General features: G+C 36.4%; 1 long non-coding RNA gene across 1 annotated transcript; it reads right to left on the reverse strand.

Annotated features, from left to right (window-relative positions):
- Positions 1–6189: 6189 nt before the first annotated feature.
- Positions 6190–14480, reverse strand: LOC104094597 (uncharacterized). The gene is made up of 3 exons (XR_685949.4): positions 14279–14480; positions 13885–13948; positions 6190–6453 (listed from the first exon to the last, which is right to left on the reverse strand). It is a non-coding gene; the product is annotated as an uncharacterized lncRNA (long non-coding RNA).
- Between the last annotated feature and the right edge of the window lie 210 nt (positions 14481–14690).

Consider the following 14690-nt stretch of genomic DNA (forward strand, 5'->3'; position numbering starts at 1 on the left):
GGAATATATACATAGGGGTTGTAGTTGGAGATTCTATAGATTGTATTGTGCTTTTCTTTTTATTCATAGTGAAAAACTCTCTATGCTTCTACCCCGAGGATTAGGCTTAACCAAACCTCGTTAGATCCTTGTGTTGATTTTTCTTCTCTATTTGCTTTGTGTGATTATCTGCTGGTTAACTCACGATCTTCATCAACAATTAGTATCAGAGCAAGATTCAGGTTTTTACATATAATCTAGGGTTAAGTTGTCTTCATCATCTTCAACAAAGTATGAAGTAGAGAAATTCGATGGAGGTTCTAGTTTCAGTTTATGGAAGATTAGGATGAAATCATCTCTGTTATTACAAGAATTATAGAAGGGAATTGATGAGGATTTATCTGAAATGATGAAAGAGACAGAGAATGCAGACATGGAGGAGAGGGCTTTAAGTACGATTTTCATGAACGTTACAAATAGCGTTATTCGGGAAATTGCTAAAGAAACTTCTGCAGCAACGATATAGAAGAAGATGGATGATCTGCATTCTAAGAAATCACTGACAAACCACCTTTACCTGAAAAACAATGTTATACAATCTCTATATGAACAAAGATACACCTGTTAAAACTCACATTTATGAGCTTAATTCAATTATAATGGACTTGAAGAAAGCATATATCAAAATTAAGAGTGAAGATCAGGTCTTGATTGTGTTATATTCTTTACCACCGTCTTATGATACTTTTGTCGATACATTGCTATATGGGAAAGACACTATTCTACTTGAAGATGTTAGTAATGCACTAAAATCTAAAGAGTTGAAAAAGAGATTTCCAGATAGCAGAATTGAGGCGAGGGTCTTATGATTAGAGTAAGAATACAATAAAAGAACTTTAAAAGGAAAAAATCAATTGCCAGATCAAAGTCTAGAGCAAGGAAGCAGAACTGTTATGAGAGCGGGGAGCAAGGTCACTAAGAGAGATAGTCTTAAGCCGAAAGAGAAAAGAATGAAGCAGAATGTAGATAATTCTGCAAATATTATCGACATTTGCAATAATTCTGATGATAGGGACTATGTAGGGGAAGTTTGTACAGTAAGTTCTAGTCATGGGTAGAATTCCTCGGTTCTTGATTCTAGTACTACTTTTCACATATGTCCACACAAGAATTGATTTTCAACTTAGAAGTAGATGAGTGGGACTGTCTACCTGAAGATGATAATCCATTACCAGTAGAGGGGATTGGTAACATCAGATTGAGAATGTTCGATGGAATTATCAAAAATATTGAGTGTTGGCATGTTCCTCGGATAAAGAGAAATTTTATTTTCTTTTCGACTTTGGATGATCAAGGGTATAAGTTCCACTCCATCAATGGAATACTTAAAGTGTGTAACGGCTCCATTGTACTCATGAAGGGTAAATTATATTCTAAATTGTATCATCTTCAGGCCAGTGTAGTTGAAGGAAAATCTGTTCTAGCTTATGGAAAAAGTAATCTGAATCATTCTTAGCCGTGGCACTTGCAACTTGGTCATATGAGTGACAAGGGACTGTCTTTGTTAAGCAAGCAAATTTTTTAGATGGGTACAAAAATCAAGTTTTTAATTTTTGTGAGCATTGTGTGTTTGGTAAACAGACAAGGGTAAAATTTAGCAAGAAGACAGAGCACATGACCAGAGACAAGTTAGAGTATATACATTCAAACTTGTGGGGTCCAAACAGAGTTCCCTCCAAGAGTCGTGCCATGTATTTTATGACTTTGGTTGATAATTACTCAAGGATGATGTGAGTGTGTTTTCTGAAAATAAAAGATGAGGCATTTTCGACATTTGTTAAATGAAAGACAATGTTGAGGGGCAGACAGAAAGAAAAATTAAGTATCTTCGGACTGACAATGGGTTGAAATTTTGCAATTTTGAGTTCAATAATTTCTGCAGCAGAGAGGGCATAGTAAGACACCGTATTTGTGTTGGAACACCACAACAAAATGGTGTTGCAGAATGTATTAATAGAACTCTTTGTGATAGGGCATGGAGCATACTTTCACACTCATGTGTTAGCAAAACTTTTTGGGTTGAAGCAATCAATACAACTTGTTATTTGGTCGACATATCTCCATCCACAACTATTGAGTTCAAAACTTCTTTTAAGTTGTGATTCGGTTTGTCTGTTGATTATTCAAACTTGAGGATATTTGGTTGTCCTGCTTATGCTCATAAGGGAAGGAAAACTTGAGCCGAGGGCAAATAAGTGCATATTTCTAGGGTATGCAACTTGAGTGAAAGGTTATAAGTTGTGGTGCACAGATAAAAAGACTCCAGAGTTAATTATCAGTAGGGATGTGATATTCAATGATTCTGCCTCACAAGACAGTGAGAGAAAGAAGGCAATAGCAGAAACAGATAGTGGTGTGAGTGACCACATAGAGCTAGAAATTGAATCTCCATTAGCTCAGGCCAATAATTCTAAAGTAGAGTGTAACGACCCGACCAATCATTTGGAGTACTAGATTACCTTTATGTGTTCCAAGACTTTTTTTAGATCCATTTGATGTTTCTTGATTTGCGTGTGTGGTCCGTGTCATTTTCAGTAAGTTTTTACATAAAATTTTGAAGAAAATAATATTTTTGACTTAAAAGAGGCTACATTTGACCACGATCAATATTTTTAGTAAACAATCTTACATCAGTATTTTGATCATTCTGGTAGGATTATATATTTTTTTTGAACTTGTACACACTTTTGGTTTGGATCCGGGGTGATCCGAGCGCATTTCGGCGCATTATGTGAAAAGCTGTGAAAGTAAGTTTTAAGTTGAAACTCTTGAGTTTTGATGATCAGTTCATGTTATTTGATGTTGTTTTGATGATTTAAGGTAGCGATTAAGTTTGTATGATGTTATTACACTTGTATGCATGTTCGATTTGGAGCCTGAGGGGCTCGGATGAGTTTCAGGTGCATTGCGAATGAGTTTGGGATGCTGATGCATAGCTGTTACTGATGTCAACTTGCAGATCTCGCAAATGCGAGAATACTACTTGCAGATGTGAGCCTGGCTTTTATTAGTGCCCACTCGCATCTACGAATGGAGCTAGGGAATGGGCACTTCGCAAATGCGAAGTTTTGTTCACAAAAAATATACATGTCGCATTTACGGCACCTGGGAAGGATGGCTAGCTTCCCAAATGCGAAGTTTTGTTCACCAATGCGCACAAGGGGGCAGTCACAAATGTGAATATTTTGTCGCAATTGCGACTTCTTGGGGCCCTGATGCACTGTCACTTTTGCGTTCAGTGTTTCACAAATGCGGATATCATAATTACGAACAAGAGTTCGTGATTGCTATACCTGCAGCTTGGTAAAAGAGGGAAAAGTCGGAATTTAGCTCATTTTACATAATTTCTCAACGCTAAACACTCTACAGGCGATTGTTGAAGAACTTTTTCTTCTCAAATTCTTTTGTAAGTATCTTTAACTAGTTTTGAATCAATTTTAATTACTTATTCATGAATTTTAACATCAAAGCTATGAATTTCAAAGTAGAAATTGAGGGTTTTGAAAAATAGAGATTTAGACCTCAGTTTGAGGTCGGACTTCAAAAAAAATTATATATCCGGGCTCGGGGGTAAATGAATAATCGGGTTTTGATCCGAATCTCGGATTTTGACCAAGCGAACCAGGGGTTGACTTTTGTTGAATTTTGGAATTTTGACCAAGATTGAACCTTTTTCAATTGGGGATATTTTCTTTAACATTATTTGACTTCGTTAAATGATAATTGACAAGTTTTGATTATTTTGAGGATTCTTTCTATGGGAGACGGTGTTAGATTATGGAAATTATTCCGGATTGAAGTAAGTATCTTGTCTAGCTTTGTTGAGGAAATTTTTTCTACTAAATGATATTGTTTGCTACATGCGGGGGTGATGCATATACGAGGTGACGAGCGTTATATGCATGTGTCGGGGTTTTCCATACTCGGGAGGAGGAAATTATATGTTTTCTTTGTGCTTTGATGAACCTGTGATTCCTTGACTTATGTTTTATTTAATTCTATGACTAATAAACTCAATTAACTGTGTTAAAAATTATGTTAGAACATATGACATATTTAAAAGTATTTAATGTATTGTTTTAGGACTGTTTACATACTTAATTAACCGTAGCATTATGAACACCCATTTATACCTATTATTATTTTGCTATATGAGTTTCTTTATCCGTAATATGTGTAAGGATTGGGGCCTTAGGGTTATATTTGGCACGAGGTTTTTTCCGTGTGTTTGATATGATGGCACGATGAGTATTTCTGTGCAGTTTGAAATGAGATTGGGTTGTTGGTTATTACCGTATGAAAGGAAATGAAGCTGGATTTCTGTTATGATTACTTATTTGTTAAGTACTTACATGTCTTTTACTCTGGTTCTATTAATGTTGGTTGTTTTGTATGATATTTTTAGTTTGATTTCTATATATATTTAACTCTATGATTTCCCTTTGGCTTGTTACATTTATAGTTATGTCTTTACCTTGTCTGTTACTGTTACACATGCGTTTTTACTTGATTTACTTCTGCTACATATCCTCTTTGAATTCATGCCATTACTTATATATGCGCATACATGTTACATGCCTCTAATTGTCACGTGATTTACTTGTTAGATGGCTTAACTTGCTACATGTCTTCACTTACTACACGTCTTGACTGACTAAATGTCTTCACTTACCATTTACTTCTACTTATCATATGATTTTACTTGTTAAATTTCTTCACTTGCTACATTCTTCTACGTGCCGCATGATTCATTTATATTGAATGCTTTCGTTTGATCCTTGTTCTTACTTGAAAAACATCTTTACTCATTTCGTGTTCTACTTCCCTTTGCTAAACCGGATTGGATAACTTTTAGATTGGTTGTGTGTTTACGCTTTGTGGAATCCTTGCCTTTATACGTGGGATACTAGCTTTGTGGTGCTGTGTTGCACATCTTATTTTGTTGAGTTTGTATTCATAGTTGATTTTCACGTGTTACTTTTTTTGATATTACGTTGTAAATTTTCTGTGCTCGGTATTATATATATATATATATATATATATATATATATATATATATATATATATATATATATATATATTTGGATTGGGTTGCACTGCAACAGAGAAGATATTACGTTGCACGCTGCAACGATATTGATATGAAATATATTTGTGGATTGGGTTGCACACTACAACAAAGAAGACTTATTTTAGTGTGTTGACTGTTGGTATTGTATCCGTGTTGTTATGAGAAGTTGAGCAAAAGTATTATTCTGGGACACTTTGTTATGTATATTCTCATATCATTTTACTACGTGATTATTTGTATCTTTTTCTCGTATCTGCACTTTCTGCTTATCCTACACAGGTACAAATATAAGTAGGTATCTCTTAACGTAAAACTTTGGCACCACTTCAATGAGGTTAGATAATATACTTATTGAGTATATGGGGTCGGCTGTACTCATGCTACACTTCTACACCTTCTGTGCAGATCTTGGAGCTGCATAGCTATGGAAGACGAAGCCTTGCACTGAAGACTTTTCAGCGTTTCGGATTCAGGCTATCCCTTGCTCATGGTATTTTAGGACTTAAACTTTATTTATGTAAATTTCAAACAAATATTGTACTATTTCTTCATTTCGGTTTGTAAATTCTAAATTATAGTGGCTCATGACTTGTACTATCATTCCTTGGGAGGTTGTATAAAATTCAGTCATTGTTTCAGAATTCAGTCATTTAATTCCTTGTTATTAATCATTTAGCAATTGAGTTACCTTGTTTTATGTTTGACTTACCTAGTATTAAGGTTAGGTGCATTCACGACTAGGCAGATTTTGGGTCGTGACATAGAGAAAGTGGAAGAGGTGCAAAATAGTGATCAAGATGATAATATTAATGCACATGTGCAACATCAATCATATACATTGCAACAGAAAGAGAGAAAAGAGTGATCAACCGACCGCAAAGATTTGCAAACGTAGTTAATGAGAATCTTCTTGGATATACGAATCCTATGGGATTTGTTTTGGCAGTTGCAGTATCACGTCCCAAACTACCCCCTAGACGTGACTGGCATCCAGCTAACATTATATGCCGGGCGAACCAATTTCTGTACTCTTAATCTTTTATATAAGCACTGAGAAAAATACGTACAAGTCCAAACACATTAAAAATTATTAAATATGAAATAATTATCCAACTAAAACTATATATTATTTATAAAATTTAATGACGACTCAAGTAATAATTCTCTAACCCAAATTTCATTCTAAGACCATGAAGCATCTAAGAGAATTACAAAAGACATTATATGAATAAATGATAAAGACTCTTTTGGCAGCCTCCACGAACAATGCGGCGGCTCACCTCAATAACTGAATCAACTATAGCGAACTCGCCAGCTACTAGCTCCGTCTTTATCAATAGTATCTGCATAGACATATAGGTAAGGAGTGAGTTATACGTACATATAACCGAGTAAGATCCTCGACCCGCCACTCTGAATACCTCTGAAAAACGTTTTAGAAAATACAAACACACAACGAGCACAGAAATAATATGCACAGAAATCCTTTCACCATATAATTACTCTATAAGGTCCAAACAATTATTCAGAAATAACACTATGTATCTCATCACAATCTACACTAAGGACTTGTCATAAACGGCAGTGCTGAAAATAAACCAAACACCACAACGAGTCCACGTCATCATACACAATGCCCATAATCTAATCTACACAATGGACTGGTCATAAGCGGTAGTGCAGGAAATTAACCAAACACCCCAACGAGTTCACGACAGTATACACAATGCCCCAAATTTATCACGGTGTCTTATATAATACCCCAAATCTATCACGGCGGCATACACAATGCCCTAAATCAACCACAGCGACATACACAATGACCCAAATATATTACGACGGTGAATAAATAATTTCTAATGCCCCAACGCCATAGCACGAGACTACGCCACATCATACCATACCACAAATCACTTATTAAATAATTTTAGTTTTTTACAAAATAATATAAATTTGCAGCTGATCAAAGACCACTGATTCTGCCAAGCGCACGCTTGTCCCAATACATGGACCAGACAGAAAAAATATACTTTCAAAATAGATTTTAAAAAAGCAATCATCAAAGCTTAAAGTCTCACTTATCTCGAATTCACAATCAAAGCACTCTTTTCAATAACTCAAAACTATACTCTCGAGTCTCCGCATCACCTCAAACTTGATGGTTTGGGTTGAAAATCCCTATTTTTCTCTTCTCTTTTCCTCTCAATTCTTGTATGAAATGAATGGAGAAGCTAGAAGAAGCATCATGTCACAACCCGAAATTCTCAGCCTCGAGACCGTGATGGTGCCTAACATTTCACTTGCTAGGCAAACCAACGTTAGAAATAGTTTTTAGACATTTTTAACAATTCAAGTTAAATAATAACTAAGCAACTGAATAAACTGAAATAGAGTGAATAAACAAAAATAACAGTGATATATAGATACAATCCTAGAACTGGTGTCACAAGTACATGAGCGACTAGAGTACTACAAATAAAAGTATGAATGAAAGCATAATTTTCTGAATTGAAATAAACAACTAGAATAATGTAGAAGGGGACTTCAGGGCTGCAAACACCATGCAGTTGTACCTCAAGTCTCTATCAGGCACCGAATCCGAGCAATCTACTGACCGCCGCTAGGACCGACTCCAAAATATGCACAAGAAGTGCAGAGTATAAAATGAGTATAACCGACCCCATGTACTCTATAAGTGCCGAGCCTAGCCTCGACGAAATAGTGACGAGGCTAAGGCGGGTAACTTATAATAACCTGTATGTAATATAATAATAATAATAATAATAATAATAATAATAATAATAATAATAATAATAATAATAATAATAATAGGAAAAGAAAATAGGAAATGACAGCAAATGTAATGACTCGGCCGATCGTTTTGAGGATTGCAACCCCATTTCCTCATTTACTGCTCATTTTGTGCTTTATAGCTGTTATGTGACTTGTCGGGGTAGTTGCGGAGAGGAGCTTGGAGTCACTGGTCCGCAGATGCAGATGGATTTGCGTAGATGCGCACCCGCAAGAGCGGGATTTTTTACCGCAGAAGCGGTTGGTCGTCATTAAGTGGACTCTGCAGATGCGGATGGCTGACCACAAAAGCGGTACCGTAGGAGCAGATTTTTAGGCCGAAGAAGCGAGAAGGCCTGGGAAGATTATTAATAAATGAGGGTTCCGAGATTTTCAAAATTTTAAGCATTTCAAGATCGGGATTTGGCGATTTTTGAGAGGATTGTCGGTGGATTTCTTGAGGTAAGTCACATGTGATTTAATTTGCTCAATAATTTTGTTTCTCCATTGATTTTTCGCCTAGATTTTTTGGATTTAAGGTGTAATTTAGGGGTTTGAGGCTAGAGATATGGAGAGTTTAATTTGAGGATTTGAGTGGCAATATGATGTCGGATTTGAGTAAATTTGGTATGGTTAAACTCGTGGTTGAATGGGTGTTCGGATTTTATGATTTTTATTGGATTCCGAGACGTGGGCCCGGGGGTCAGCTTTTGAGTCAACCTTTTGATTTTTGATTAATAGCTTAGTATTTACTTTTGGAATTGATTCATTTAGCCGTGTTGATTGTATCGAACTGTTTGTGGCTAGATTCGAGGCATTTAGAGGTCGATTCGCGAGGCAAGGGGTGTTAGAGTAGAGATTTGCACGGTTTGAGGTAGGTAACACTTCTAAACTTGGTTCTGAGGGTATAAATTCCTGAATTACGTGTATTATGATTTGTTTGGAGGTGACTCACATGCTAGGTGATGGGCGTGCGCCATAGAAATTGTGACTTAATTTATTCCATGGAGTTGCATAATCAAATAATCATGTCATTATCTACATATCCTCCACATGTTAGAGGAATTGAGCTGGGACACATGTTAAAGATCATGTTTTGGCCACAGAGATCTTATTGCTATTGAATTACTTGTTTAAATTTATAATTTTGTACTCAGTCACATCTATCTTTTGCATATCATATCTCAGTATCTGTTTCCATTCATTGATACATCATGTCGGGCCGATTTTCATGACATTGTGAGCCCAATAGACTGGAGCGAGAAGGCTTGATATCGGGTACTGTACTGAGTGATTGAGTACTCTGAGCGTGTGAGTACGCGAGGTTTCCATTGTAGTGTACCACATACATCATTCACAGTGGCATGTAGGTATAGAAATGTCATATCCGTCCTATCATTTAGAGTTAATCTATTTTACTTGTATTGAGTTTTTATCTGATGAACTTGAAAATATGCCTACATTTCTGCTCTGTTATTTTTATATTGAATTGTACCTGTTGAGTTCGTCACTACTTTCAGTCCAAAGGTAAGGTTTGTTATTTATTGAGTTGGTTGTACTCACGCTACACCCTGCACCTCGTGTGCAAATCCAAGTATTTCTGGTCACGGTGGTTGCTGAGTTGCAGAGTCCTGACATTCAGAGATCATCGAGGTAGCTGCTCGGCGTTCGCAGAGCTTGACTCTCCTCCCTTATCTTTCATGATATTTATTTCAGTTTTATTTTCTAGATGGTGTACCAGATTATATATTTATGTAGATGCTCATGTACTCGGTGACACCCCAATTATGGGAGAGATTATGTATTGAGTTATGACTTCCTATCATGTTTTTAAAAGATTTTCCTTTAATTAAGTTGTTTTCGTATCTTTCAAAGTTTTAAAGTATTAGAAATGTATGATTAGTCGGCTTGCCTAGTACTATGATAGGCGCCATCACGGCGGGTTTGTTTTGGGTCGTGACAAGTTGGTATCAGAGCCTAGGTTACATAGGTCTCACTAGTCATGAGCAGGTTTAGTAGAGTCTTGCAGATCTGTACAGAGACATCTGTACTTATCTTCGAGAGACTGCCGAACCCTTGGAAGACTTCACATTCTTGTATTCTTGTCGTGCGGATTTGTTGATTCCGGTAACTAAACTTATGTTATTCTATTTTCTCACAGATGGTGAGGACACGTGCTACCGGTCAGGACGGACAGCCACTAGTACCACCAGCACCACCAGCTAGGGCCATGAGAAGCCGAGGTCACGGTAGGGACAGAGGTGCAGCTCGTACAACAGCTAGAGCAACACCTACAGATCCACCAGTTGCTCTAGCTCAGGAGCAGGTACCCGATATGGTTGATCCAGTAGGGCCAGCTCAGGCACCAACTGTGCCCATTGTGATTCCAGGCCATTTGGAGGCTTTGGCTCAAATTTTGACTGTGTGCACCAGCCTTGCTCAGGCGGTTTCTGTTCCGGCCGTAGCAGCCACTTCTCAGGCCGGGGGAGGTACTCAGACTCCCGCCGCCTGTACTCCAGAGCAGGGGATGTAGGGACTCCAGACATCGGGGGTACCACCAGCCTAGCCAGTTACAACTGCTTAGGCCCAGGTGGGTCCCGTTATGACTGATGATGAGCATAAGAGACTACAAATATTTGGGAGACTCCAGCCTCCATCATTCAGTGGGGCTAAGTCTGAGGATGCCCAGGACCTTTGGGATAGGTGCTAGCGGATTCTTTGCACGATAGTATTCTAGAGACCAATGGGGTCTTATTCACTACTTTTTAGTTTACTGAGGCTGCCTTCAGTTGTTGGGAGGCTTATGAGAGGCGTAGGCCGGTCGGTACAACACCACTTATATGGCGTGAGTACTCCGTTCTCTTCTTGTAGAAATTTGTGCCACTGTTTCGCAGGGAGGAGTTGCGCAGACGGTTTGAGCAACTATGTTAGGATGGCATGTCCGTGACCCAGTACGAGATGAGGTTTTTTGAGTTGGCTCATCACGTAGTTTCATTGGTTCCCATGGATAGGGAGAGGATTAGGAGGTTCATTGATGGCCTCACATATCAGTTGCGATTGCTTATGACTAGGGAGAGGATATCTGGTGCTACTTTTGATTAGGTGGTTAATATTGCTCGGTAGATAGAGATGGTCCGTAGTCCTAGTAAATCTTAGGAATACATTAGAGAATCTATAATTATGATACTTTTTTTTTCTCAAACTAAGTGTTTCTTCTCTTTTCCCCCTTACCGTATTTATGAGACCCAAAAAACCTTTCTTCTATAACCGTTAAGTCTTCAAAATATATAATTTTCTCATTTCTAAAACCTATAATCCCTTTTATGGATAAAACTAGCTTTTAAAGTTCACAAATAATAGAGGGTAGCATGGTAAGAAGATAATTAATCCATATCCATCTGTACGTTAGAGTCAACCATATCAAGTACAACTTGGTTAGCTAGGGTTTCCTTCTCTTAACTTGAATCTTAAAAGTTTTAAACATATGTCTAACTACTATAGAGTTTTCACAGAAGTGGCAACCCGAAAAGGGTCGCTTAATATCTCAAAAAGTTCTTGAGTTTTAAATATTCAACTCATATTAAAATCCATACTAAAAGATATTCTAATCTACATCTTCTTATGTGAGTTCTTGCACGCATATCATGTCCATATTTTCTATCTTTCTGGTAAGTGCAACTGCTACAGAATAGGTTTATGTCTTCATATATGTAGTTACTACCTTGTTTAAACAATTAACCAACCTTTCAACAAGCCTCTAAACTTAAGATGTTGCTTGCACATCCAGCTGAGAAAGTTTGGTGTTATATGTAAGTATACCCCTCATATAAATCAATTTCTTAAATGATCTAGCATGCAAGTTCATGTCACAAACCGTCAAGAAGGAAGTGATTCATAAACACTTTAGTGAAATTATTCCCAAAATTAGGTGTGTTGCTCTTGTTGGCACCCTTAAGAGTACAATAGTATTTCATGTATTCGCCATGTTCTCTAGTCTAAAAGTTGCATGTTCCATAGGCCTCTTCATGAAATATCCTATAGCTTATAACGTGGTAAGTATTTTACTAAAACCTTTAAGGATCCTTTAAACTATCAGAAATAGTAAACTTAGTAGTTTCAACTTTAGGAATTTTATTAAGAATATTTTGTTGTTCCCTATAATCTTCTAGGTGCATGAGGACTTTATAGCCCCTATTTGTTTCTCATTTTTCTCATGTTTATCCATTATATCCATAAAGATCTCAATTTTTTTTCTTTTTCATGGAGGTAAGTACCTTTTTGTGATAGCACTCCTCTATCGCTGTAGTGGTGGACTAGTATAAATTTTCGAAATAGACTCTATTACGCATCTTACCAGGAAGCATCTCATATGGCATAATGAACCTTTCATCGGTCTTGTATACTACTTATGTAGCATTTCTTTGCTTGGAGATGGTTGCATGTCCATTGGCAAAATTTGACGTCTTTGAAGTTTGAACCTCTAGCCAAATTCTATTATATGGTAATTGGTCCGAGCCATACACGAATAGGATAAGTAATGACAGATTCAGTTATTTGGCCATAATCGCCACACACGTATAGAGGAATAAGAAATAAAGACAAGACACATCCTATCACGTCCTCGCAAAATCACGATTATGGGAATGGTCAGCTACATAACCATAATTGAGATTCTACTACCGACGTGTATTCTATTAGTCACAAGAATAACCTAAGCTCTTATACCAATTTTGTCACGACCCAATTTAGGATCATAACCGGTGCTTAGGAGAAAGTGCTCCCAAGTAAGCCTCATCGGTAATTTACGAAAAATCAGACAAATTTTCCTTGTTTTAAGACTATCCAAAAATAAACATGTCTTAGAAATCAACAACACAACTAACAAATATCCACCAAACAAGTTATAATCCTTATTCACGAAGTATTTCCAACACAATAATACTAACTTCATCTCCAAGTATACGATAGGAAAGTCTAATACGAGTCACAAGTCTATATCAATAAAAAAAAAATACTTATGACACTTATAAAAATGACTATAGAGCGACTCTAAGAGTTTCAAGAAAGAGACTATAATAAATAAATAACAATCTTCGCTCACGCGAATAAATACGGGGCTCGTCAGGAACTGTTAACTCATGTACTCTAATTAACGGAATCCTCGACTGCGTCTACTATTGTCTCTGTTTAAATAATAGCGGAGAGCGAGTCGCTAGCTCTGTGAGTAATAATACTTAACCACAATCGTTTTTAATGGGGACAAGTCAGAAAGCATGCCTATATAATAACAATTAGAAACTATCATAAAAATTAATTGCCCTGTCAAAAACAGTAAATATAATCAGTCTATTCATGTACTTCCTGTAACAAAAATGAATTTAACAAATCGGTAATAAACTCGGTAAACACTGTCTCATAGCAAATCTTTATATTTGGGAGCATTTTCAAGAAAGGATCATGTAATTTGTATCACTATGTGGACCCCTTCTTAAAAGGAGTCAAATATAACTGTAGGTTCCTACTCGAGGAAAAACTGTAACTGTATGCTAATTCTACCTTACTTCTAGCGAGGGCTATAATTGTACTCGGTAATCGGTAAATACAAGGTGCACCAAGTCTAACGAACCCGTTGTTAGCTACGGGATCCTTCAAAGTCTCCTCCCATTCATACTTTTCTTTGTAAATAGTAAATATTCATATGGAAGCATTTTCAAAATAGTACAGGGCATTTCAATTCTTATCAAATCATGTAATCCAATTTCGGTAACGATAATCATATCTCTAATAACAGTAAAACATGTCTAGTAACAGTTAGAACATTTTAAATAGCTGTAAACATCTCAAGTAAACTATTCAGTACCATATCAAGTAAAGGACTTGTCCCACATGCAATTTCAAATATTAGGTAACAGATTTTACTTTCAAAATAATGTATAAACCATGCAAGTTATGAAAACACAAATTGTGGTAAGATTACTACTCACAGTACTCGTGTTGAAATATCAAACTCATCACCTCGAGCAATCCGTATGGCTTCATTCAATCAATCTATAATCACATCATGTTAATCTCGTGTAAATATTTATTTTGTGCAGGCTAATTATAACTAATTTAGAAAACTTAACCATCGGGTTCATGTTTGAGTCTAAATTTATCTATTTATATTTACCCATGCGATGGGTAATTCAACCGGTCTATTATCTATCAATCCTACATATTCATAAAATTTACTCATTATATTTTAATTTACACCAAATTAAAAACATGTACATTTGGACCTCGTTGTGATATATAAATAGACTGATATGTAGTTAGAAAACTGAAGAAGAAAACTTAAGAATCTGTCAAGAAGGCTCAAATATGGAGTTTAAATGATACCTGAAGAAATCGAAAGTTATTCGAATTCGCAGTTGCCGAATGTTGATACCATTCTTGGCTTTACAATTCTGCAGTGCCAAGCTTTTGCACGTTTTTCTCCTTTGCGAAACATGGATAATTTCAATGCTTTTTTATTCTCTTCAACTCTTTCAACTCCCTTAATCTTCAATTGATATTTTTGACCGCAATTCCAAAGACCCTACTCCTTTTTTGGTGTGCTGAAATACGCCACCTTCTTTCTGGTGGGCTTTGACCCAACTGATTTTTATTATTTAATTATTTGTTTATTTATCTTATTTTCTTCTTTTGTATTTTTCAATAAAGATCTAGCTAAAGGACAATTATGCCCTTTTTTTAAATAAGGGTTATTACAATGTGTGTGAGATTTTTGTTGGTATTCTGTCATGTTAGT

Source organism: Nicotiana tomentosiformis, chromosome 12 (genome assembly GCF_000390325.3).
Source record: "Nicotiana tomentosiformis chromosome 12, ASM39032v3, whole genome shotgun sequence".
Taxonomy (NCBI): Eukaryota; Viridiplantae; Streptophyta; class Magnoliopsida; order Solanales; family Solanaceae; genus Nicotiana; species Nicotiana tomentosiformis.